At 38.2% G+C, this 24,944-nt stretch overlaps 2 long non-coding RNA genes across 2 annotated transcripts in view; both read right to left on the bottom strand.

Moving 5' to 3' along the window:
* Window positions 1-24,944, bottom strand: part of LOC140141149 (uncharacterized) — a 483,782-nt gene that overhangs the window by 172,433 nt on the left and 286,405 nt on the right. The window lies entirely within an intron of this gene.
* Window positions 7,023-23,636, bottom strand: LOC140140324 (uncharacterized). Its single transcript, XR_011857254.1, has 3 exons — window positions 23,544-23,636; window positions 21,087-21,151; window positions 7,023-7,785 (listed from the first exon to the last, which is right to left on the bottom strand). It is a non-coding gene; the product is annotated as an uncharacterized lncRNA (long non-coding RNA).

Raw genomic sequence — 24,944 nt, 5'->3', positions numbered from 1 at the left:
GGATGGTGGGGTGGGAGAGGGTGGCCTTCCCAGCAATCAGGTGCCCCCTAGTGCTCAGACAAACTGGCATTATAATAAAGGAGAGAAAAAATCAGAACCGTTCGGATTCGAACCAGCGTGCACTGACGATGACATGTCGATTAGCTCACCATCACACGCAATAACAGCTCATGACGGATCCTCGCATTTAATATTTAATGTCTCATATTGACTGATGTTTTGCCAGGACACAGCAGATAGGCCGCCCTCTCTAATTATAATTAATTTGCATTGGCCGTGTGACATTTACGAGAGAATTAAATCATTACATGTTCAATTCGCCGGTAGATCCGTCATGAGCTGTTGTGGCGTGTGATGGTGAGCTGATCGACATGTAATCGTCAGTGCACGCTGGTTCGAATCCGAACGGTTCTGAGCGGCCTTTATTGTAATGCCAGTTTGTCTGAGCTCCATTTCTTTAATTATTATATATTTTCTCAGGCATGTATCCTCTGGATCCTCGCATTTAATATTTAATGTCTCATATTGACTGATGTTCTGCCAGGACACAGCAGATAGGCCGCCCCCTCTAATTATAATTAATTTACATTGGCCGTGTGACATTTACCAGAGAATAAAATCATTACATGTTCAATTCGCCGGTGAGCTGATCGACATGTAATCGTCAGTGCACGCTGGTTCGAAGCCGACACGAGTAGGCACCATTCCAAGATTTTGACAGCGCCCTCTGTCGAAATTCCAGAATTCTCGCTATTCACAATAAGGGCGCCGCCAGCGGTTTGCGATGTAATTGTGATGTATCATGGGAAAAGGTCGACATCCAAGTCCGCGCAATACGAATATTACCATGCTATTACATAGGAACATGTGACAATATTTTTTAGTTTGTCAAAATAAAGGTGTTACACGCGAATCGATACTCAATAATACTACTTAATAATGTGATTTGAAATGTGCACAATTAATTTTTTCTCTATCGATTTGCGTGTAATACCGTTATATTGACAAAGTAAAAAATATTGTCACGTGTTCCTATGTAATAGCATGGTAATATTCGTATTGCGCGGACTTGGATGTCGACCTTTTCCCATGATACATCACGATTATGCTGGTTTCATACTACCCTGCCGCTTGCCGCTGAGCGGCGTGGCGCACGCGCATTGCAGACAAACGGACACAATAAAGGCAAGTCATTGGTTGAAACGCCCTGCCGCTTGCCGCAGCGGCAAGCGGCAGGAAAGTATGCTGGAGGCTTTACATCGCAAACCGCTGGCGGCGCCCTTATTGCGAATAGCGAGAATTCCGACAGTTCCAAGTTTCTGACGCAGCCTGTCAAAAACTTGGAATTGTCGAAATTCCAGAATTACGACAGAGGGCGCTGTCGTAATTCTAGAATTCTGATAATTCCAAGTATTTGACAGGCTGCGTCAGAAACCTGAACTGTCGAAATTCTAGACATCTGACAATTCCAAGTTTTTGACAGGCTGCGTCAGAATCTTGGAATTGTCAGAATTCCGGAATTCTGACAATTCCAAGAATCTGATGCAACAGCATGCACATAATTAATTCTGTGGGCGTATGTCAAATAGAAATAGGGGGCGCTCTATCGACTAGTGGCATGAAAATAATGCTAGGACGTATGGTTAGCGCGTTCTGGGGACCCCAATTTTGGCCATGTCCCCACTTCTGCGGTTTGGTAAGGGAGAGAGAGAGAGAGAAAAAGACCTTTTAAAAGTGGGGACCTCAAAAATGACCTCATGAAGTAGTTCACATGTACTATACACCAGTCCTCAGTTTGTTTGAGAGTATTTTGGTTTCTCGACTTCTTAAGGACCAGGGGGAACTCCCAATTTGGAGGTGACGCGTATGTAGGGCTGTAACCCAAGGACCCCATATTTTTTATGAGCACATGCTCTGTCACTCAAAGACCCCATATTTTTCCTTTCGATCTGTCACCCAAAGATTTCCATTTGAACATTATTAACAAGTCATCTATCACTGATTTTGTTACTTCTTTGGATATAACAAAGCCATTTAGAACTAGAAATTCAATTTTAGAGGCTTCATTTGGCTCTCACCCAAAGACCCCATTTTAAAAGAGGTCATAATTTATTCTCACCCAATGCCCTCCGAATTTAGATCCAAACGGTCCGTCTCTCACCTAAAATGACCCCATATGGTGTACATTTTGCGCTCACCGAATGTCCCCAAGCGCGATGCAGTATATTATTTGCTTCAAATATTTGGGCAAAACGTGATATTTTCTCTATAAATCGCACGATTGTGTGGTAATAGAATAGAAATAAATGGTGCAGCATTATCCTTTCACGCAAATATTGTATTATATCCTCGGCAGTAAAAACGTTTAAATAATGGGTTCGGCTGCGCCTCATCCATCAGGCGACGAAAACTACGGATGGACGGACCTTTCAAGTTGGGTCGGTTGGGTTTTTTGTTTTCAATTTTTTTTTAGAAATGAACCCAAAAAATCACCATCATCAGTAAATAATTTGCAATTTCAGAAAATGAAATAAAAAAAAATGGTTCGGCATTCATTTTGTACAGGAAAAATGTATTTCCCAATTTGTTCAAAACCTGGATCGGTGGGGCCGTAGACAGTGACGCCGAGAGCCATTACAGGTCCGGGGCAATGTGAACGTACTTTGATCAGTGATGACGGTGCAGGACCATAAATGTGTGCGTGCGGGTTGGGGGGGGGTAGGGGTAGGGGGTAGCAGTGGTGTAAATTTCTTTGTGACATGGGGAGGGAGGTTGGTGTAAAATCCTTGAACATTGAAGCGGAGCGAAAGTAGCATGTTTAGCTGCCAATAATCAAATATGAACATTGAAGGAGACAAATGCGCGTTAAGCGCGCACAAATTTGCAATTTGAAAGTGGCATTTTGCTCCCTTAATAACTTCCACGCAAAGTGCAAAAATTTGACAATTTTAAGCCAATTTGAAGCTTAAATGATCCAGGTATTGAACTTATAGAAATAAACTCCGTTCGGAGCGCGGGAAAATTGCCAATTTTAAGGTAAATGGTCAAATAATAGGGCACAATGCACGCGAATCGCGCGAAAAGTTGTATTTTGTGTTCCCACGATTAAGCTGCACTCCTCCGATTTCTCGAAGATTTCATTACTAGTAATATCGAGGATGATCATCAGTAAATTCAAGTGAAACTTACTTATTAGAGTGTGTACTTCAAAGGCTATCTTGGTTTTTTTAAATGCACGTCTCCTTTCTTTGACCATATAATAGACCCGTAAAGGCAAAGAAAAGAGACAGTATGGAAGTGGGCCCGTAAAGAGCAAAGAAAAGATATCATAGGCCCGTAAAGGAAAGGAAAGAGACCTTAGTGAGTATGTAAAAAAGCTTAATAAGCAAAGAAAAGATACCTTAATCATGTTAATGGACCCATAAAAAAGGAAAAAAAAGAGACCTCGGAGGGCCCGTAAAAAGCAAAGAAGAGATACCTAATGAACAAGAAAAGAGACCTTTATTGTGATCATTGTTGGTGAGCCTTCACAGTGCAGATTTGCTGATGGAACAATCAGCAAACTCTCAGTTTACTGGCAGAAAGTTCTCAAGTTCTCAAGGGTAGTAGGGACAGGTTTATTAAGTTATGCAATGATCATGCTAAAAGTAAAGTGAGCTGCAAAGAATTTAGCGGGTGTTATTTTAAGTAATTTGTACTTTGTTCAACAAACTTATTGACCGCCCCTCGATACTGCGCTTCAAAGCCCACTCGCAGCTCACAAACACAAGATAGATTTTCAAGAAGACGATTATTAGTGACGTGATTAGATTTTCACTTCTGTAGTTCACCTCTGGGCAGATCCCCAAAGTGTGAAGATAGCATAAATATATTCACCTTATCTCAAATGTGCTATTTGCAAATTTGAGTATTATTGGTTTCAAAACTGACATAGATACAACAACAGAGGGCGTATTTAATATATATGTTACAACCCTGTGTTACAAGAGCGTTTACCAAGGTGGTTGAAAATTATTTAGTTTTCTGGGTTGTTAGGATGAACACATTTTATTCTTTAATCGGAGCAGCCAGCATATAGAAAGATTTTCGATTAATCTTGCTATCTCTTATTATGTAAAGAACAACAGGTGAAAAAAACCCTGCTAAAAATCGAAGATATTCAACATGATTCCTTTATTTTTAATACAAATGGTATAGGTCTAAAAAGAGTATAGCCTCAACCCTATGTTATAGGTCTACAAAGTTGCAAAATCGCGCCAGATTCCATCCTTTTATTCTCGAAATATTTTGAATTATGTAACATTAACAATACCTCAATTTTGGCGTGAGATTTTCTTGACTACTTTTAACCATAAATCAGTCCATACGCCATTGTGTTTATGCTAATGTCATTACATCAAGTATTCAAAATCGCTAATGCATATTTGTTTTGAAAGACAAAAGTAAAAACTTGTATTTATCGTAAGTAACAGTCATCAAAGTCATACATGAGCGATATACACCATAGTTTTGGGAACCTATATTTAATCCAAGTACAGAATTAAAGAAGTTCAAATTTCCGAATTTATTCCACTTTTGTACCATACGCCCCCAATTTAGTTTAGTTTGCGCGCATTTGTACCATAAATTGATTTTGTCATCATTAGGTGCTTGACTATACTTTCCAACCCCAGTCCCCCAATGTTAAAAAGAAATCTACGCCACTGACCATAGGGTAGGGTGGCAAGTCCCCTACCCTGCTCAATCGACAGAAATGTTGTGACAAAATTTACGATTTGCATCTTCCTTTTGGTCTATTTTAGACCCAAAATGCAGTCAATTTTGGAACATTTAGTATTTAAGTGCCAAATTGCCACGTGCTTCGTGCACATTTATCTCGGCAAACCCATTCTGTGAGTATCTGCGAGACGCCCCGTTGAAAAAAGGTCCTTCTTTTTTTCATCTCAAACTTGAACACGATCACGAATTTGAAATATGAGAGTCATAATTCCATCCTTTCTATTATCTAAATCATAATATGATGCCTGGAATAAGTATATATAAAACTCATGAGCTGGATCAAAATACCGGGACTAAATTAACCAAAGGTAGTTGTAAAATGCCTATGCATTTTCATCTGGGACGATTTGATTTTAGGACACAATTGTCCACAATTGTGTTCATTTAGGACAATTGTGTTCATTTTAGCATCGAAATTGCACTTGCGAATTTGTCCCATTAATGTTCTTTTAGTAACAGATGCGTGGGATGATTAGGGAACTTTGCCCACTGGCTCGGTGACTCCGGTACATCCCCCTTTAATTTTAGCACTGAAATAGCAAATTTTCGCACATTTGTATCAACATTCTGTGCGTTTTTCTGGTGAAGGAGTTCTGAGGACAGCTTTGATTACAGTGTGGGGGAGGGAAGTCTTCTATCCGAAGATGCATGCGCGTATTTTTTTTTGGGGGGGGCTTTGGAAGAAGGGGCAGCGGAAGAAGAAGGGTGCCAAACGAAGGGGCGGCAAAAAGAATTAGTAAAAAAAAAAGGTTGGAAAAAATTTGAAAAGTATCAAATATTTGGAAAAAATGGTACTATACATCAAAATGTGTTGCTTTTAGGACGCTAGCGCTTATAATCCCTTTTTTTTGCTCTTCACTTTTTCAAACCACCGAAAAAAAATTATGTCAACCTTTTCGGCCTTTTGAGGAAGGGGCGGCTAAATTGAATTTCCTTCAGCCCCTCGGGGTAGGAGCGGCCACGGTATCGGTACGCCACTGAAGATGGGTGGCAATCATGTTGCGCAGGGGCCAGCAAAGGGTAAATCCGGCCATGATATACCAGCAAAATTTATTTCTCGACAACCACCCCCCGAGAAAATCGTCTATAGCGACGGCCCTGATTGAGTGGCGTCTCCTCGGTCACCCCAGCACGGGTCATGTAGCGCTACAGACAAAACTTGAATAGTAGATACTCTTAAAATATTCAACTTTTACATACATTTTGGCAACATGTTCTCAACGGCACATAAACAAATTTTATTCTTGACCATGTTTACCCAGATCAACCAGCGGATAATAACTATTGCTACGAGCAGAGTCGAGTACGAGCTAAAAATCACCAATGGTGTCCTAAAACAACAGAGCCTAATTAGATAAAGCCTAATTGATTAGATGATAAGATACTATCTTAAAGTATATATATTTTGATATACGTTAAAAACATTTGCCCCTCATAGTTTTACATTTGCTTGCAAAAACATGGTAACTCGTGCTAACTTGACTTGTGCCATAGTTTGTCCACCCTAAAAAATAAAAACGAATTAAGTAATAAATTCATTAAAAAACATGCAAATACCTACATTAAACTGAAGCTTAAAGCCATATTATAACATTTGATGAGGAAGACGTCCTCACTGAATTTTTAAAATTCCCTTTTTTACACGATTAAATTGGACTTTATTAAACCAATATACCCTGCAAAAATCAAGACTCTAGGTGCTGTAGTTTTGTCAAAATCCGAGATTTTGAATAAAACGCCGGAACCGGCGCTTTATTATTACGATGGAATTATTAGTCGAACGCATACACGATGTTCATAACACACAGTACTTACACGGCGTGCAAGACGGAGATATAAACAACAAAGGGTCGTACCACAACATGACCGAAGGAGTGGTACGTATTGGCGACATGTGCGCTGGTAGTAAATTCCAATTTTCTTTGGTTTGCCGTAGTTGTTCGGCTCAAAAATAAAAGGGGATATATCTGACAGTAGAAACTAACATTTTATGGCAAAGAAATGCTAATCTATTTTGTTTGAAAATGTTATAATGGCTTTAAAGACAGTTAATCATATGCTTAAGTCTAAATAGCACGGCGCTAGTCCGAAATTGAAAACCACTGCGCTAGTCCGAATTTGTGAAACACTGTGCTGAACCACTGCGCTAGTCCGAATCTGTGAAACACTGCGCTAGTCCGAATATTCGGACTAGCGCAGTGTTCTCTGATTCGACTAGCGCAGTGGTTTTCAGATTCGACCAGCGCAGTGGTTTTCAATTTCGGACTAGCGCATTGCTTTTCAGTTTCGGACTAGCGCTATGGTTTTCAGTTTCGGACTAGAGCTGTGTTTTTCAGATTCGGACTAGCGCAGTGTCGGACTGAAGGAGTATTTTCCAGATTCGGACTAGCGCAGTGTATTTCAGATTCGGACTAGCGGCGTGTCGGACTGAAAAGGTGCTTTTCAGATTCGGACTAGCGGCGTGTTTTTTAAAAATTATGTAAACCACGCCGCTAGTCCGAATTTTTGTCGGACTAGCGGCGTGGTTTTTATAATTAAATTTCGGACTAGCGGCGTGTCGGACTGTTGCAGTGGTTTTCATTTTCGGACTAGCGCATGCTTTTTTTCGGACTAGCGCCGTGCTTTTCATTTTCGGACTGACGCACCTCTAAGAATAGGGAATTTGTGTTGTCGGACTAGCGGCGTGTCGGACTAGCGGCGTGTCGGACTAGCGGCGTGTCGGACTAGCGGCGTGTCGGCTAACGCCATGTATAATAATAGCCGCCCGGGGAATGCAAAGCCAGGATGAAGTGAAGTGTCCAGTAGCCGCCCGGGGAATGCAAAGCCAGGATGAAGTGAAGTGTCCATTACTCCTCGTTCTTCGAGATCCTTTCCCAGGTCGTCCCGGCGGAGGAGTTTAGTCGCATCTTCCAGTCCCTTTTCTTCTACAGGCCGTGCCATGGGTAGCAACGGTGAAAGCACCAAAATGAGAATAACAAAACAGGTCTTGTCCGGTGCGGCCATGATCTGTTAAAACAAAACAAAACAAAACCAGTTTATAGGGTCGCACCATTACATATCCAAAAACACTGCTCCACCTCGGACAAAAAAAGAAAAAATTGATGTCATAAGTGAAATAAATTGTCACAGTTAGTGAAGGAAAATTAATATTTAACTATTATTTTTTAAGAAAGAGTGAACAGTTTAACCATGGAGGTATATAAATTTATATACCTCCATGGTTTAACCAACCCAAAGTGTTACAATTAAACATGACAACAAATAAACACAATTCCCGACCGGCACACAACCCAACTTGAAAAAAAAGCCAAGGGAATGTGCCGGCATGGGAATCGAACCCACGACCTTCCGATATCTAGACGGACGCCTTATCCATTAGGCTACCAGCCCCCACTGATAAACGGTGGTAAAAGCTGGGTCTAATGTTATAGCAGTCATGGTATACAATACACACACACAAGTATTACGCAAGTACGCATGTGCAGGAGAACATTATTGATGCTTAAGGCTGCGTTCACATAGAAGTATACTATTCGGGTATACGGTGCACGTTTTACAGCCTGCACGCGTATAGCTTAAATCGAGCAAGGCAATTTCATAGTACCGGGTCACATAAGGCTACGATCGCATAGAAGTATACTATTCGGGTATACGATGCACGTTTTGTAGGTGCACGCGTATAGCTTAAATCGAGCAAGGTATTATTTCATAGTACCGGGTCACATAAGAGCTATTCGAAAAGGCCGTATACCTGCGTATAATATAGTATAGTGGGAATCGTGCGTGTTCAATTTTAGTGCAGCGTATACCGTCCTAATTTTAAAAACCTAAACCATATGTGGGTAAATTAATTTTTTTAATAGATGCACTATCTAATTCTGCACATTATGACACCTCATTGAATGCAATGTGACCTCAAGAAGTAAAGTTACAAGCATTTGATAAGACGAAGAAAATGGGTAAACTGACATACTCGCTATTCGCTATACGAAATACGCTCATTCGATCAGGCTGAGTTCACATAGTATGCTCCTATATGAACTCAGCCTGATCGAATGAGCGTATTTCGTATAGCGAATACCGTATACCGTATACTTCTATGTGAACTCAGCCTAATCGTTTCCCCAGTATAATTATTATAAGTAAAGTAGGTAATGGGGATACGCATCCTGCACAAGAACAAATAAACACAATGGGGAACGATTGCTCGCTACAAGAGGAAACTGAATATATTTAATAAGAAAGAGTGAACAGTTTAACCAACCCAAAGTGTTACAATTATTAAACATGACAACAAATAAACACAATTCCCGACCGGCACACAACCCAACTTGAAAAAAAGCAAGGGAATGTGCCGGCATTAGTTCGTGAAAAGTAATTATGTGAGCAAAAACACTTGATTCACTCTACTTCACAGATTTTCACCCAATTCGTTTATTTATAGGTAAAGAGGACTGAAAATAACCAAGTTCATGAAGTCATAAAAGAAATCTGGAACCACTTATTCCCATTTTACATATCAACATGTGTTAGCAATACGTATCCAACATTTCAACGAAATCCGTTGATAGTATGCTTTCCAAAATGAAGTGAATTAACAAAAAAGGTACGGTGCTTGAATGTAGTAAAAAACTAGAGGGCCTTATATTTGTACACAAGTATGGCTATACCCGCATGTTATCGGTGTACACAAACTTACTTCCTTATTTGCTCAGGACTTAAAATAAAGAAATTGTAAAAAGTCGGCCAACTGGGAAGAAAAAAAAAAAAAAGTGAAAGTCCAATTTATAAGCTTTATTCAAATGTAGGTTGCACTCTCATACCACTTAAAATAAAGAAATTAAAAAAAGTCGCCAAATTGGGTGAAAAAAAGTGCAGGCCTAAAATAGTGAAACTGGTGCCCATATTGCTACATATATATGGGGCTCATATATATACATATCTTAATACTAATTATAGAGAGTTTGTCCGTCTGTCCGCGCGCTATCTCGTGCTCGCAGAGCGAGTACGCGGAGTATCAACGGGCGTGTGCGCGGAGTACCGACGGGCGCAGTGCGGGTATCGGAAAGATGATAAAAGTGGTTTTCCAAGTAAAGTGTTTGGATGCGAGCCGTTAAACCAATAGGCCTATAAAGTAAACGCCGTGCCATGTTCAAAGACTTTTGTCTGACACGGCGTTTACTTTATAGGCCTATTGGTCTAACGGCTCGCATCCAAACCTTTACTTGGAAAACCACTTTTATCACCTACTATGTGTGCCGACGTAGCAACTTTGCCTTCTAACTTTAAGGAAAAGGGTATCGGAAAGCATTACAGTGTGCATGTGACTAATTTACAGGTGCATCTCATCGGACCAGAACCAGGTAAGGCCTATAGCCCATTATATTGATCACTAAGAGACGCAGGCCTATATCATAGTAGTTTAAAAGGTCAGGGCAGGTATATGGGTAACGGGTGTTTGGTAATTAGAGATAGGCCTATTATGAGAACCACCCAACCCGAGAACCGCGAAATCTAGTCTTTAATAATAATACGCTATTCTCTGTAGATCTGTCTGTAGGTTTGTCGATTTGTCTGATGCCGTAGTAGGTTGTACGGGGCTCAAACTCAGTGGGTGGATATAGTTCTGTCCTGGCAAGAAGTTTATGTTCGTTAAGTCATCCGACCCCGAGGCCCCTCCTAGGGGAGTCGTCTCTCTTACTCTCCATAGGTTGCTTGTTGTCAGTCTCTCTTATTCACTAGTGAATCTACACAATTTGATAGACTGAAATTCACAATATGCAATTTGATTAGGGGAAAGCTATTCCAGAGGGAGTAGGTAAATTAAATGGAACAGCCATTTCAGAGGGAGTATGTAAATTAAATATTTTGTGGCCATTTCAGAAGAAATATGTAAATTAAATAGAACCACCAATGGGTATGTAATTTAACTGGAACAGCCTTAACGTTTACGTCATCTATTTGTTAACGTTTATGTCATTTAAATTTATATTATAGCCTAATTACGCTATGATTCTCTGTGTATCTGTGGTTTAAGTCCTACTTGTATGGGATGGGTGCTAGTAACAATATAATTCGCGAGAAAAAATCGCACTTTTAGTGCTAAAATGGGGTAAATGCAAATAATCGCAAATGTCTGTAAATTTTGTCTCTGTATTTCGAGCCGGGGACGCATCTACCCCCCCCCCCCTTTTCCCACAGTATGATGCATTGATGGTAATTGATGCTAATTAATGGTGCGGTGGGTGTTGACAGTTTTGCATAAGAATACATCCATGCCACCCACAACATCCTTTGCAGAATAGATATCACTGCTCTTCTTTATGTTTGGAAACTCGTGTCAAAAAACCCTTTCTCAAAATAATGAGTATACTATTGTTGTGTATCAGCAGATAATAAATGGGAACATCGTTGATGTATTTATTATCGTTTAGATATAATATAAATAGAGGTCCAACAATTTAGCCAATTTTTGTTGGACGCCCCAACTTATATTTAAAAACCATAACTTTAAAATTTTAATAACACATTTCCTTTACAACTTTTCCAAATGTTGGCGTAATATCATCTTAAGGACAACTTGTTGCTGTTTCTTGTTTTCATTTAAAATGTCAATCCACTTGTTGTAAGTACACGGACACACTCCTGCTTCAGTAAAGAAATTGATTTGAATTATTTGGAAGGGTAAATGTAAATTCATTTAATTGACTTGTCATTATTTTTGATTACCTACAGCCTTATGATAGTACACAATGTTCATCAGAATGCAAAAACGAATACCAACTCTGCAAAATTGCATAAAATGCACACAGGTGCCTACAATTTAATGAAATTGCAATGTATAATGATTGGATTTACATAGAACGGTAGGTTTTCATTTAAGATAATGAACCTCGCTGAAAGTACACATCTATCAAGTTAAACGGTATTATATTTAAAATAAAAATTCCTTTAAAAAAGGAATGGGGCGCCCAATGTGAGCTGGACGGGATATGGTGAATTCCATGGTGATTAGATTTGGTATTATAATGATTTTTTTTTTTTTTTGTAGAAGATGATCAAATACGAGAGAAATGCTTCATGGAATGAAGCTTTCGTGTCAATTTGCGATTATGTGGGGTGGGAGTTCTGTTTTGGGGGCCTATTGTAGTGAGGATATTGCTTTGGATATTGAATATTGTTGAATTTCGTTATGCAGGGCCTAGGGTATATGATGGATAGTATAGAAGACACAAATAAGTAAGCTTCCCCCCTAGTCATTTATACACTCATTCTTGTCACACGACGAATTTCGACAAAGTCATGTAAACGTAATTTCGTTTTTCACCCGACCTCCGTCCAGAAACAATCCTGAAATGTTGAAAACCTGGGGTCGGTGCACTCATGCCAGTTTATCCTAATACTCTGTGTCTTTTGTAGCCAACCCTGTGGCTAAGAGAGGCTAGGAAATACTTAAACTAATACAAAAAAATCATACCCTCCTTTCATAATTCATATCAAACAATTCCAAGAAATTGACAGGCCTGTTAAATCAAGGGTAAGATCGATCGTTATTCTTCATGAAACGGGCACAGCCCATTTTTATGATATTAATTCTGCTAAAAATTAATTAATAAATAACAAAATTACGTCATAATTATGACTTTAAGTCGGCCATAGAACTCTATTTTAAACGGACAAAATAGCCATTGGGGTTTCTTTCACTTTACCTTGCTAGGAACCCTTCCCAGCAGTTAGGCATATTACAATAAATATTATTTCATTCAGCATTTTGGGTAAACACTAACAAAATGACGTAGGCCTAAATCGTACATTATTGCTTTAAACTGCCCGACACCGACCCGAGTGAACAACGGTGAACCACGAGTCAAAAGTCGCCTAATTGGGCTACCATATCGCGGGGTTGGCAACTCTGGTTAAAAAATACACTTTTGACCTTCAACACAGTCATATCTTCCGAATTTATTCCTTTCTCTGCTGACCAGAATTCGGGCCAGAATTGAACTTCGTTAATTAATGTTTTTTTATCAGAGATAGTCACTACAAAGATACTGAGCTGTGTTCTAATATCTTTGGTCACAATCAGTTAGCAGTCAAGCACATAAACCAATTAGTGATTTCATGATTGGTCATTCTTAGTCAGTGGGAGTGGTCTAGTTCGTAGACACATTTCTGATTGGACAATCGCATGATTTTGGGTGCCGTCTATCAGGCCGTAGACGACCCCACGTCATCATGCTTCTTGATAATGCGTAACACGCGTGTAGAGATGCGCGTATGTATCGCGCTGGATGCGTAGACTAGTGCGGAATACGCGAACACGCTAGCAGTACGCGCAACAGAATACGTGAAGTTGTAAACAAGTTTCGTTCATTTTATAATGAGGGAGTTTTTATTACGGTAACTTAGTTTTTATTTTAAAAAATTGTTTACAGTTATTAAAATAATATTTAACTGACTAAGTTAATTGCGCCGGCATCCACTACTCAAAATATTGGACCTGCCTGTCGTCTATCACACGGTAGAGGATAGGCAAAATAAAAATTCCTATCGTTTATTCTCTAAGTGGTTGTTTTGTTTGGTTTAAGGATTAGCTGTGCAAAGGTCACTATGGACCACAATGGCCTCATTCCAGTGGCATATTATCAATAACCTCAATTAAACAATCATAGTGCAAAATATGACCTTAAGTTGCAAAGTATGAGTTTTTGTACTCACATTTTCAAAGGTCATTCAATGAATGCACAAATGTATTGGGGTTCAAGAACTGTGCCCTGATAGATGAGCATGTTGTATATTCTTCACACTGTAAACAACTAGTTCATGTGCAAACATGTTCAAAACATACATAATTAGAATGGTCAAATGTCACCGTCTATCGGGTTCTAAGAGAAGGTAAACTAGTTTAAACCATACCTGACCATACAAAGGTCACGGTTTATTTGGTGTTTTTATAAGTCCATTAATTTTGTATTTTAAACCATTTTATCCCGTGCATATCAGAAAACAATAATAAAATAAAATCCAAGCATATTGTGGTTTTATTTCTGAGCTGGGCATAATTTTAGTAAAACAATTGCGGAGTAAATCTAGCAAGAGTGAAATTAGAAGCTTTTCACAAGGTCATGCCTATATGGTGCACCCTCCGTAGAGGGCGCTCCAAAAATGATAATCATGAAAATGAAAAACGCATACCAACTCTGTATTAAATGTCCCTACAATCTCTTGTAGCGTAAAATTCTTAAAATGTGATAAGACTTGATCCAAAGGTGCGTAAGTTGTCGACAAATTGCATAAATAATAATAATAATAATTATTATTATATATTGTTAAAAAGCACCAACATCTGTAAATAAATTGCTATATATTATCTGCAATTTTCCTCCTTTTGCACGTGTTTTTTTTTTTGGCAGTCAATATAAACCTACTTTTTGCCTAAAACAGCTAATTTTACATACCGTCAAACTCAGTCAAACTCAGACCTCTTGTGGCCCAAAAAACAGGTGATTTCATGTGCATATAGCAAATAAATACACCAGTTTTTTTTTACTATTTATCATGATTAAGCAGTGCTTTTGTTCACTGATCTGGACTCCTCTGTATTCATGCTATTAATATCTTGCAAATAAATAAATTATAATGGTCATAGGGTTTTCTTGAGCATGTTGAGGAAAGCCGCGCTTTTAACATTTTTCACACTAAGTATTGTAAATTTTGGTCATAAAAGGGTCTACAAGACAGAGGGAGTCAGAGGGATCTTCAAGCTGCCCTGATTATCAGGTCTGCAATGCCGTTAGGGATGAAATCAAAACTCGACCAGCGGTATAGAACAATAAAACCGCGCGGTCAACCGCGGTCGAGTTTTGCTTTCATCCCTTACAGTCTGCGCTCTTGCTTTTTGACTGTTATCCCCAGTGGCATATCAGGGATGGGCAGCGATGAAAATGTTCCTGGTGATCACTCTTTGGCACAGTTTACTAGGACAATTGTGCCCGTTGCGCATTTTCTCGTCCCGAGGCTTCCCCCACGAGTGACCATATTATTATTAGTGGAAAAGGGCGTTGCCAGAGGCGTTGTGAGGCAATATTTACTTGATTTTTAACCGCAAAATGAATGTTTGACTGCTACCACACAACGTATACCCCTGATTCGATCAGTTTTACTTTGTAGAGGAACTTCTTTAATGTCCTGGTCATTTGTCGGTCTGAAACTAGTATAGAAATGTTTTAAGCACGGATTTTTAATTCAGTGTCACTGCACGGGTTTTTATTCTCACTGCACGAACGTGCCAGGAGGCCCCTGATCGTTGTTGTTGTTTGAAGAGGGTTGGTGCTTTCAGCTGCTATGGCTATGTGCACCACCTGCTGTACAATTCTCTTGTGAACAATACCTTTGTTCCCATTCAATACCATGAATAATTTCTATGCTTCACTGCACGTTGACTATACTATGTTGGACATGTTTCCAAACGGATGCTTTTTGCTCTAATTTCTCTCGGAAACTTGTGCGTTAATTTCTTCTCAAAAACCAAACGGTGTCTTCTCAGAGCCACACCAGCCCGAATCAGTAGAATAAGTGGCTAGACCGTGGAGAAAAACTACTATGCCGAAATCTTCGCTTCCAAGCCTGTTCCCCATTGCCCAAGTTAGCGTGACCCATCCGACACCACGTGGAGGTTTGGGTTGGGTTGCCCGCGAGCAATCACTATGCCAGCTCTGCGGGCGCGCCTTGTCGGACGAGGCCCCTAATCAGGGGCTATTTTAGAGGGAAAAAGTCACTGCACGTTAGCAAACGTAAAATCTAAAAGATCAGCTAGCGGAGACAAGCTTTAGGGAAGGGTTGCTGGCAGAGGGTTGTCTCCCTCGAGTTCTGTAAACTTTTACAAATCACGCATTTTACTGACTCATTTTTGACGTTAAGGGCTGAGAGCTGAGAGCACATCACTCAGACATACCAAATTGCATTCTGAATACGAGGAATAGCCTTAACTGATATCAAATAATTTTAAATTTTTGAAATTTGCGATATAATACAAATTTTATGACAACAAATTATATTTAAAAAAGACATTTTTGACATTAACAATCCCCGAAGTAAAGTTTATCATGATATGCACTTAAAGTTGAAAATTGATTCATGTCTGGTTCATTAATGTATTTCACTAATTCATTTCATTTTTAATTACCTACAGCTCCATGAAAGTACGCACTAGGATCATAAATGTTATTAAGTTTATGGTATTGATGGTATTGATATGCAAAAACGAATACAATCTCTGCAAAAATGAATAAAATGCACACAGGTGCCTACAATTGCACAAATTAATATCTGTAAAATATAATAATAATATAAAAATCCTTTTGATTTACTTAGAAAGGTAATAGGTTTTATTTAAAATGTCATTCCATTTAATTGAATTGTCATTATTGAAAACTCCATAAAAGTACACAGAACCTCTTTATTAAATGTTGAATGAAATGCACACGTGTCCCTACCATCTTTTAACCTGTCACACAGTAGCGTAAAGTTCTCAAAATGTGAATGTGATAAGATTTCTGCAACTTAAGTGATGCAAAGATGCATAAGTTGTCGGCAAATTGCATAAAAAAGTTGCATACAAATTCATTACAAAAGATTAAGGGGGTATAATACCCTGATTTTCATCAGTACCCCTCTTCTTTTTTTTCTTGCAAATTTATGAAGTACATTTATATGTTCATCATCTCATGTCCTCAGCGAACTTATAAAATATCTCTACCTACAAAGTGTTTTTAAACCATTTTAGTGTATCATTTTTGCCCTATATACTTTTTTGTTTACCTGTTACTATGGGATTATAGTAACTCAGTATGTGTGCATCACTCATAACAAAACATAATTTATTCTATTCAAGTAGTACTTGAATAGAATAAATTATATCCTTTGTTATACCATCTTCAGACTGTGATCAACTAGGCATGCTATATCTCTTCCTCAATGAATGGATGGTATAGCAAATTTAATACTATATAGCCTCTATCATGTGTTGTTTGGAAAAGAGATTCTATAAGGTTATAGGTCATCATAGGTCAGGTTATAATCACCTGGTTGGGGTCAAATTTAGGCATCCATTTTGAAATACATGTGATATATCAACATAGCTGTAATGAGGCATCAATTTTGATATTTGGTCTAGTTTGTCTTTTTACTGGATATATAATGCTATGATGGACAGAATAACATTTCTTGGGAATGGATGTAAATGGTGAGTACAATTTAGATTGTCTAGTTGAAATGGATTGGACAAACCAATCCATTTTTGGTACCAAAATCACTAAAATGAAGCTTACGAAAAACTACCTAATCTGATGGTATAGGTGAAGAGAAATGCAATTTTTTTCAACATAACTTTAGTTTGGTTGTGGAAACTTTTTACCTATGGCTTAATTAGGTTTCAGTGAAATAATGTCGCTAGTTAAAAATACAAAATATAGCTTAACATTGAAAATAGAAGCATTTTAACCAGTTCGTTTGTTGATAGGTGTGGAGCACTAAAAATCACCAAGTTCATGTAGTCATCAAGAACCACTTATTCCCATTTTACATATCAACATTATTTCTCTAATGCGTTAGCAACATGTATCCAAAATTTTAACGAAATCCGTTATAGTAAGCTTTCCAAAATGAAGTGCATTTAAAACATCGGTGATGTACCACCTTTTGGCTTCTACCTGTAAAAGCATGTAAGCTACATTGATACCGATGCCATCAATAGAACGAGAAGATTTGCCCCTTCATTTTGCATACAACTTTGTCCAATTTTATTTTCTCATTTCTTCACAAAATGCAAGAAAAATGTAAAAAAAAAATGCAATGGGTGTAGTACCCCTTAAATACACTCTTCATGAACTAAATGTCTATAGTGCTCAACTTAAAACACTAGATGCTCAGTCCATAAACGGGTGTTTATTTTCTACAAGCAATATACAGAGTGAGTCCAAAAAGTGCAATAGTGCAAAGAATCCATCTTTATTTTATAACCAGATTGAACTTTTAGGATTTAAAACACATGATATATATATTCATTAGTGGCCTTGTGTGAAAAAACGAAGTAATTAGCACTTGCCGTTCTATTTTTATGACACATTTTACAGCGATACCCAATTTTAATGCTTGTCCACGAGACATCTAAACTTTGAATGTCAGCACACTATACTATTATACTATTAGGAACAACTGCCATTTTCTTAACCTCATTGGCACTGAAGTAAAATGGAGCACCCAAAGTTTTATTGTCCCTGGTCTTGTATAAGTAGAGGAAACATTGCTTTTATTTGTTGTTATTTTCCTATTTACCCTTACATTAAAAATGTTCATTCTCTATAAAAATATATGGGCGGGTTTTTCAAATGTCGAAAGGAATGTGTGCAAATTGAAGTGGTGTGAAAAATTGGAGTTGGAGTTAGGTGAGGTATGAAGGACTTAAGCAATATTAAAAAGTTAGTTTGAACCGAAAAAGGAATTGAAAGAACACAAAAAACAACCTTGTTTTAAGTTAAGCCAGTTTAAGATCTGGTGTCCTTATTTCGCAATGTGTGCTCTCATTCAAATTATGGTGCCTAGTGGACAAAGAGTTAAAATGGGTATCGCCGTAAAATGACTCATAAAAGTTTAAGGGTTCTCTTGCTTTTTTTTACAAGTGGTGTATACAGAGTGTGGTATTTTCAATAATGGGAAAGTTCAACATGGTTCTTACGTGAATATTGATTCGTTGACCTTTTTACTCACCCTGTATATACGTTTAATACCAAAATGATTTGATGTGTTCATCATTAAGTGTCTAGTTTAGCGTTGAAAGTGTTCAATTTAGTATTTACATCTATACGTTTAGCTTGTAAGCACATAGAAGGGTTTAAACCGGCTGATATCACATGCATTTGAAAAACAATCAATTTTTCAAGTTAATAATAATAATTATCATATGGTTAAGCAATGCTTTTTTCACTGATCTGGACTCCTCTCTACTAATATATCGCAAACAGGCCCATAACCAGGATTTATTGGGGGGCTGGGCTGATTTTGAAAAAGTGGACCTTTTTTCAAAATTTGCACCTTTTTGGACTAGGACGGATTTTGAAAAAGTGGACTTTTTCCCCAAATTTGGACCTTTTTGACCCAGAAGGCTTAAAGATTTTCGCTCGCTACGCTCGCAAACGGGAATTTTTGGGTTAAAAACGGGGATTTTTTTGGAAATTTTGGGATGGGGGGCGTGTGCGTTACGGGCCTGATTGCAAATAAATAAATTATATGGTCTTTAAAGGTTTCCTTGGCCATAAGTATTGTAAATTTTGATTAGAAAAACTCCCGATATTGAGTTAGAGTGATTATCAAGCTGCCCCCGATACGAGGTCTGCTTGCCGTATAGGCTGCGCACTTGCTTTTCTTTTTATTGGTGTCCCCGGTGGCATATCAGCGGTGAGCGGCGATGAAAATGTTCCTGATGGTCATAATTTTTGGTCTGTTTTATTGGGACAATTGCGCACGAAGCGCGCAAAACCTTTCCATTTTACACTATTTTAGCACAAACAAAGGTGATATGTTGTGGTAATTTGCAACATTACACTATTTTGCCCCAAATTAAGGTGTTTACCGGTCTAAAAAAGAAGATGCACAGGGCAATTCTGGACCATTTCTGTCCGGTATATGGAGCTGCCCCCACGTCCAGTGGCTTTGCACCACGGTGACCAAAAAATTGGGAGGAGAGGGCGTTACCAGAGGCGTTGTTCTTGATTTCCCCTACCAATTGAATGTTTGACTGATCGCCACAAACTATACAATATAGGATTTCCCGACTAGATCAGACTTACTTTGTGGAGGAACTTCTTTAATTTCTTAGTCATTTTTCGGGCTGAAACTAGTATAGAACTATTTTAGGCACGGATTTTTTATTCTCACTGCACGGATTTCTATTCTCACTGCACGAACGTGCCAGGAGGCACGTTAAAATAGCCCCTGCCCCTAATCGACAGCTAAAGCCTCCTTTATAGACTTCAGACAAACACACATCCCAGCTAACACACTACGTATTCACGACATTCGCGGACGTAACACTTAGGTTTTCATCAACGTTGTAAATACGTAAATCTGTGAACTCGTATTCGTGTTGTGACTACGTTATTTTCGACGTTGACTTTTGGACGTTAATATAACGTCATTATGACGTTGTAATGACGTTGATGCAATGTGTTTGACCAGACCTGGTGACAACGTTTGAATAATACGTTCAGAAAACGTTACAAAAATACGTATCTGAAACGACATGGAATAGTTTGGATGTTGACACCATGGAATGTAAATTCTTCCATTACAAGGAGATGGTTGTCCAGCCAAAATTTCTCTATCGTGTCGTCTGACGATATTGCCTTTAGGCGTGAAACTCAGAGTAAAGAATTCTATTCCTGAAGTTCTTAACTTGAATTTTCAAAAGCTCGCCCTTTTTGGGATTGAGCATCATTGTTGCCGGATGTTAATATAATATCATAATCAAGTTGTCTCGACGTATAAAGCACGTGGTTAAAACGTGGTTAAAAGTCATGAACTGACCCCGATACAACGTCATCTACGGACGGCGTTAGTACGCAAATTTATGACGTTGTTTCGACGTATAAAGCACGTAATTACACCGCCGTATAAATGTCACGGTCTGGCCCCGATACAACGTAATCTACGGACGTCAAAATTACGTTAATTTGTGAACTCGTATTCGCGTTGTGATAACGTTATTATCGGACGTAGCTGTAACGTCGTAGTGACGTTGTTTCGACGTTCACAACTTGACGTCGAAACAACGTCAAAATGACGTTACAATAACGTCCGTGAATAACGTTGTCATTACACGAATACGAGTTCACAGATTTACGTACTTACAACGTCCATATGTTACGTTTATTCCACTTTATATAACTTTTAGACGACGTTTTAACAACGTAAAATTGTTAGCTGGGATTTGGGATACATGAGAACAATGGTACCACTTTCTCAACACATGCCTCTATTGTGCTCACTTATTCATACTAGCATGTTGTGTCAAGCGTTAATAATACTGCCAGATCAGTGACCAATTTATTGGCGGAACCCAATTATTCGAAAAAATGGTACCACTTTTATGAATAGCCGGTCGGAAAATTAAATCGGCATCAAATTTAGGAACAAAGCATTACGTAATCCTTTCTATATTTAAACCACATTGAGTGTAACCTGCTTGAAGTGCAGGGCGATATATACAAAATAATCCAATTATCACTTCAACGGCGAAATGATCAACTTACCTGGGCAGGACTAGGATCACTATGCCGTCACACAAATATCTAATGCAGAAAAGTTGTGAATAAATCTGGAACAAAGAATACGTGTAAAATACATCAATTATTTCAATCCAGCAATCGATTTAAAATTGGGCTTTTCCAGTTTAAATCCATTATACACCCCCTGTGGAAGACATGACCTTAGTCTCCCACATAGGCCTAGCTAGAGAGAAGGCTATTATGTGGTCATCCATTTAGGTAATCCCATTTGAAATTCAGTATTTTCGGAACCGGGGCACAACTCAAATGTACCGACGGAAATAACGCTAATAATAATATACTATTAAGCGTCTTACGTCATAAGACCCCAAAGCACTGAAACTTATTAATTTTTCACGAAAGGTCCATTTATAGACACACCAATAATTCCATTTGATATGTTTGAAATCCACACTCCTTCTGTGGAAGATTTAGCTAAAGTCTTCCACAAAGGGAGTATAATTTTCAATAGAAGGAACTATAGGGTAACTTTAGCTCAGTCCTCCACAGAGGGAGTGTGTGGAAATGAAGGTGTACACGTGTGGACATGGGGTGTTTGTGCATTTTCTCCGATATTTCAACTTAGTCGCTGAGGTCCGAAAAAGATAATGTGGCCCACGTATTTTCAGTTAAGAATACTTGGCACATTGTGAGATAGGGCCTAGGCTTTTACGACGGGATATTAATACGAATTAGTAAGTTTTTACCGGGTTCGCCGTCGGACAAGTTTAGAACTGTCAAGCTTTCGTCAGGAGTAGCTCTGACTTCTTCAGGACAAAGAACCTAAGAATGAGACATTTAGGCCGCCCCTTGCCTACTGATGGCTCTGAAAAGAGCCGTTTACTGAAGACTGCCCCTGGTCAACAGAGAACAAGTAGATCTCGCCTACATATCATCAATTTGTAAGCGCTCTTTAGCAAAGTCATAGTTCATTGAATTTACAACCGTATGATAAAACAGGCGAAAATAGTTTTTGCACAAAATTTGCAATTTAAAGAGAATTGGCCATTGCTCATTCTAGTGACGCTAGTATATGGACAATATAAGTGTGCTTTTTCATTATTTTAAGGAACATTTGAGGTTTTGACTTTTGTTTAGGCCTACTTCTTCTGCAAAATAAATTCAGTTTTTATCTAGCCCTTGTCATGTATTATACAGTAAGCCAAAAATTAAGGTACCAGTTAGGTTTACCCCCTGTATATCCTAAACGAAGACAGATATATCTTAATTGGAACCAGCAGCTAATAGCTGCACCTTTTAGCTCGAATTTAAGACCTCATTCGTTGAAATTGTTCATGAAATAAAGACACAAAGATACAAAACCTCAAGGTAAATGCCAATTTAAAAGTTGCAGTTTCTTCCATTGCATGCGCTATTGATTTGTACACAAAGTGTTCGCGAACAAGGGAACTAGCGCCGTGCTTCCATTGATTAGCACGTTAAAACCAGCGTCATGCTTTCATTGATTAGAACACAAAAGTGCAATTTTTGATTTCGTCTCTTCAGTAGGTTTTAGATCACCGTTTCTTTAATTCTAAACCAAATTCAACAAATAAGGTCTTGAATCAGAGCTAAAGATTTCAGGTATTAGCTGCTTGTTTTAATTTTGACATATTTGTCTTTATTTAGGATATACAGGGGTGAACACAACTGGTACCTTAATTTTTTGGCTTACTGTATATCGACAAAAATGTTGATGATCGCATATAAATAAATACGTAAATATTCATTGATTTCTTTTTTTAAATTTAATTAAATGTGTAGTGTTGGAAATATCAGTTTCCAAATGCATGAACCGTATAATTAAAGCAGGGATCAAGTTTTAAGAGGGTAAAAAGCTACAGTGGAAAGCATTGTTTTAACAGTGGTGGCTCTCGTACGTTTTGTAATGTTTTTGGTTTTTTGACAATCAATAAACATGTGTTTTTATACCCACTACGTAAAACTGAAAATACATTTTACGATTAAAAGTGTTTTAAGATTACGCGCTAATACACCTCGTCACGTTAATTATTTAAACTTTAGTGCAACCGCGGTAATAAGTGATAAAAGGACATCTCCATAAAACTTACCGTGAATCTACTTAACCATATATTACTTATTTCCCAGTATCAAGGGCCTATAAGAGAAGAAAGATATCCTGGACAAAATGTGTTGCGACACTTGCTCAGCAACGCGTACCGGAGGACAGGGAGTCGATTTTAATGTATGGTACTCAATGACCAAAGTGTCCCAAGACTTTTTTCCAGGATTGTTTGTAACTTAGTCCGACTAAATGTGCTTTTTCATTTAATGACATAAAATTTGAAAAAAACATTTTAAGGAACATTTGAGGTTTTGACTTTTGTTTAGGCTTACTTCTTCTGCAAAATAAATTCAGTTTTTATCTAGTCCTTGTCATGTATTATATATCGACAAAAATGTTGTTGAATAAACACTTACCTGAACAGAAAATAGATTGCAGCGATGGGCACGTACAGCTAGTTAAACTTGAATTGGAGACAATAGCTGAAGCTACTATTGCTGAGCCAAACACACAACTGTTGTAGATTTCGTGTATGTATTTGGTATTATATTCCAGCTATTCAGCAATTGTTATGCATTTCAGTTCTAGACGTAAATTCCGACTTTTGATTCTCATTGGCTCCAAAGTTTGACTAATCACTCCCAGTCGAACTCTTTGTCCCCATATTGGCCGATTTCACCAAACAGGCACTGAACATCTAAATTGTCTTGCTGGATAAATTAGCCTGATCACTCACAGTTGGAAACTACACCTCATTTCGCCATAATGCATTCTAGAAACGCTTGCTGTTAGAATAAGAAAAATTTTAATGCTAATTTATTGCACATTCTAGGGAAGCGTGGTTACCTTTTAAAATAACCGAGTGAGAGGGTTTTCAAGAACATATTTTTCCTGCCAAAACAGAAGCATCCTCTGTATAAAAGAAAATATGAATATTAACTGCACATCATATATAACGATTCGTGATACCCAATTGTGGCACATTTGGTGTCGTTCATGAGGCAGGGAATTTTATTTCAATTATATACACGCCAAAATATTTTTTTAATTGAGCGAGAATGGCGATAGAAAAAACGTTGAAAATCCCATATATAAATGACATTAGACCCAACAAATGATTACTGTTTCGTTTTTATGGTAATCTAATCTTTTATTTCCTGAAATAAAATTATGGGTCTAATGTGGGTTAATTGTATAATTGATGAAAACATCGACGTGTATAAAAGAAGCTACAAGAAAAATGGTAGGCCACGCCACATTGATAATCTATGCTTTTAGTATACGGCGAGTTCGTAGCGCACGTGTGAATCAAAATCGATATTGTCACGACTATTGTGCGTGTATAGCCTCATTTATAAAACACGTAGTTATCAACAATTGAGCGCTATTAATACACATTAATGTTTTTAAACAAATAAAATTCCAAAATATGTTACGTTTTCTGTCTTCGCTTGTCACTTGGTATGTTGAAGTAATGAAGTTGCGATTATATTTTTAAATTTTCATCATGACACCATCAAGCCTGATAGCCGAGCGGTCTAAGGCGCTGGTGTTATGTCAATATCGTATAGGAGTACATTATAGCGGCTGAGTGCAGCGTGGGTTCGAACCCCGCCGGCGCCTCTGACAAAATAAATTTCATAAAATTTTTTAAATTTCATATTATGTTAGGGAAATGTGGCTGGGAGAATGTATGTATGGCGAAGAGTTGGCAGGAGATTGGCGCAGTACCAAGGGGGTGACACTAAATTCACGGTTGTTCTATTATGAATAATTCATGTTCGACCCCTTGGATCATGTTAATTGAGTTTGGCAAA

The sequence above is a fragment of the Amphiura filiformis genome, chromosome 19, assembly GCF_039555335.1.
Source record: "Amphiura filiformis chromosome 19, Afil_fr2py, whole genome shotgun sequence".
In the NCBI taxonomy this organism is placed as follows: domain Eukaryota; kingdom Metazoa; phylum Echinodermata; class Ophiuroidea; order Amphilepidida; family Amphiuridae; genus Amphiura; species Amphiura filiformis.
Note: the sequence above shows the minus strand (reverse complement) of the source record. Positions and strands in the feature narration are given on the sequence as shown.